The sequence below is a fragment of the Gavialis gangeticus genome, unplaced genomic scaffold, assembly GCF_001723915.1.
Source record: "Gavialis gangeticus isolate Ggan-Ray unplaced genomic scaffold, GavGan_comp1, whole genome shotgun sequence".
Lineage (NCBI taxonomy): Eukaryota > Metazoa > Chordata > Crocodylia > Gavialidae > Gavialis > Gavialis gangeticus.
In genome coordinates this window covers 60221754-60225210 of record NW_017729034.1, presented here as the reverse complement: position 1 = coordinate 60225210, position 3457 = coordinate 60221754, and the positions used below count along the sequence as shown (strand labels likewise).

Here is a 3457-nt window from a genome sequence, read left to right as displayed (position 1 = left end):
GCTCAGGGGGGGTTGGCCAGCTCAGGGAGTGGGATGTTAGCTGGTCTGTGGGATGAGGGTTGTCCATCTGGGAGTGGGAGAGGGGCTAGAGGGTTAAAAATAGCCTGGTGCTGGGGGAGGCAGGTAGGAAAAACATAGACAGAAGGCTGCACTGGGAACATGTAAAGAGGGTCGGAAGATTGGTCTAAGCTAGCCATACCTTTTCTAATTTAGTGCACCTCCAGGTACAGTTAAATTAGATTGGGTCAGCCATTTTTTGACTGATTTAACCTTCCTGGAGCTTCTGTACAGTTCATAGTTAGATCAACCTAACTAGGGATCTAAGTGCAAGGTCCACAAGTGGGCAAACTAAGTTAGATTGGTTGGCCATTTTTAATATGGTCTAACTTCCCCTAACCTCCCTGAATATCTTTACACAATTACAATCTAAGCAGATTTCATCTGGAACTCATAAGAGTAAACATTTACTCAGTTTAAGAAACCTGTGAACAGAACAAGTCCTGCAGTTGTGAAATCCTTGACCTTTTTCATAGTAATTTCCATGTTGAAGCTTTTTCTCAAGACTGAAAACAAATATATTTTGCCAATGTAATATACAGGGGGTAAGCCCAATCATTTATTACCATAGTTACTTAAAAGTAATCTCCAGTGACTGCATCTACACAAGATATGTACTAAATGACTGCACAGTAACCTGAGTTACTGCACAGTAGCTGCGCTGAACAGCTTTTTTGTGATGCTGACTGCTCAGTTGCCAGGGACTACTGCGCAGTAGCATTTGCATGCTTTCTGCCATGTGACACTACTGCACAGTACTGTAGACATGGCCAGTATTCTATTGAAGGATTGCAAAATGGCCCAAGCATAATTTCTTTCTGTGAGAGTTGGGAATTGAAGGGAGAATTATTTCCGAATGTTTTCAGCTTGGTGCCTGGAAAATCTGGTCATCCTTTTCAGTTCTAACTGGACCTAAGCAACTTATCTAAGTATTTCCAAAATTCATAATAAATCTTTATTAAAACCTTTCCTAGCCTGTCACACTTCCAGCCATTCAATTTTAACTTGCAGTACTAAACTATACTTAAAAGATTGCTCATGGAATGTGCTCTTCCTACATTATTTAGTAGATCTCATTTACACTGCCTCCAAATTAGCTAATTGATATGTCTTTACATAAATCAAGTGCAGCAGTACTTATTACTGAAGACATAATATTCTTCTGATAGAAATATAGTACACTGGAAGAAAAGTCTTTGTCTGCTGCACAACAACCCAGAGTGCTGCAGATGCTTAATACTAAATAAAATAGCCAATGTATCTAATATCTTCTATAAGCAGATCCACCTCTGAGCAGAGGTCATCACAGGCATACAGGCATTGAAGTTACTTGAACAGGAATGAACACGCGTATCCTTCCATTGCTCCACTCCTTCCGGGATCTGGGAGAAATGAAGCAGGGAGAAATGTTCCCCCACTTTATCCAGGTTGACCCCTGTCTGGGGAACACCGGGGAAGCAGAGGCTGCTTGACAACTCCTGAGGACCAGGAGGAGTGGAGAAGCAGGGAAAGGCTCCCCATGCCTTCGTCAGACCACGGTCAGCATTGTGTGGGTAGGTGAGAGGAGCAAATCCAGACTTCAGCAGCTTCAATTCGTTTCACTTCTTTTCCCAGGTCTGTTGTGGCTCACCCTCTTTAAGGTCTTCAGCCTTCCCTGGCAGTATAGATTAAATAAACTAGTAAGCTAAGCACATTCCACAACCAACTACTCAATTTATAGTTCAAATTCATTCTCATGAGCTCCAATAAATACATAAATTTCAATTAAGTGCTTCTGAAAAGTTTTCTTTAAAAAAAATTGAAGGGATTACCATGCTTTCCCAGGTTTTAATCTAACCATAAACAGGAATACATAGATTTTAAGAATTGCCCTGAAAAAAAATACCTTCCTTCTACAATTTGATTTAAGTACACTGCATGCACACACTGACCAACAGAGAGTAGAGGAAGAGGAACAGGAAAATAAGGGAAATTTCTTTTGTTAAATACGTACCACTTGAGCCTTGCTCCAAGTGTTTGAGCCAAAGTATTTTGGCACAGCAGAATAAAACAGTGATCCATGTTATATTTAGTTACTACTGTAGTTTGGACAAAAATCTCTCAAAGCTCGTAAAAGAAATCATGTGACTTCCCTTGCTAAAATGGATATTTATAGGGAAGTATGTTTTTCCAGTATGTCAAGATGCTCAGGATTGTTTGGTGGTTCTCCACATGATGTCCAAAGTTTTCCTGGATTTCTCTGACACCAGATAATTATAGTTATGAATGCGGGGTGATTCTCATTTGTTCCAAATCCTGTTATAGCCTTAAGTGAAAAGTCAGGGTTACAGCCATACCTTAGAATAGAAAAGAAAGTAGGCAGATTCTTGGATCGTTAGAGACTAGAGATGAGTAAACTTCAAAACTCTTGGAACATCAGCTCAGGAAGCATTTGGCATGAAATCCCAGCCTCACTGGAGGCATTAATGTTGACTTTGGTTGTGACATGGATTCAGTCTTGAAGCTTATTTCAGATGTCTTTTGCCTGGACTTAAAATTTGATATAAGACCATTCTTAGCTCCAGATCCAGCTAAATTGGACATACAACAAACATAGTGATTGTGACAAAGGTTATATTACTTATATCTTTACACTTCCAGAACTGGAGTGTTATAAAGATACAAAGCTAAATGGAGGATGATACATCAGCATGATTATACTGAAGACAAAAAAAATGGCAACTTTCACTAGATAAAGATCTTGCTCAGGAAAAAATAAAGGTATGTTTAAAATGATGATGTTTAAAATTAAAGAAAAATCTCTTCCAAAGAATAAAGAACACAACAAATTACTCTTATTTTTTCAAAAGTCAGCAAAGGGGTTTTAAGTTGTTTAACTATAACTGTTTGCTAACCCTGGAGAGTAAGGAGAAGTCACTACCAGCTGAAGGCTAAGAATTTGCTATGGTGAAATGATCCAATTGTATAGGTGGTATAAGTTTCAGTCTCTTTCTTCTTCCTTCCTCCAGGCCCTGATAGAGGGCAGGTTATACCACTGTAATCAGCATTACACAAGTGGAAAAAGAGTAGCAGACAGAAGTAAATCCCTTAACTGAAGTTATTTTACCTAAATCAATGGGGCATTACCTTTGAAAGAATCAGAGCTAAAATTCTAGGAGTGTAAGTTAGGGCCTCGTTACACATTGCACAGTGAGCTGCTCAAATGGTGATTGGTGCTAGTGCTAGCTTAAGTTTGGAGCAGTCAAATGTTCAGGCCAATGGGATCTTGGAGGCCTGTAGTACCCCTGTCCCTCATCCCATCCTGGGCTTCCCCCTGCCTCCCAGGCTCCCCCAAATCAAGCTTTTTATCATCATCTCGTCATGATGGCTCAACCAGGTCACCTTCCTTTGAGTTCTAAGT

General features: G+C 39.9%; 1 long non-coding RNA gene across 1 annotated transcript in view; it reads right to left on the bottom strand.

Moving 5' to 3' along the window:
* LOC109304348 overlaps nt 1-2665 on the bottom strand; it is a 3933-nt gene extending 1268 nt beyond the window's left edge. The window contains exon 1 of the long non-coding RNA XR_002099369.1: nt 2394-2665. This is a non-coding gene — a long non-coding RNA (uncharacterized LOC109304348). The remainder of the gene's footprint in view (nt 1-2393) is intronic.
* Between the last annotated feature and the right edge of the window lie 792 nt (nt 2666-3457).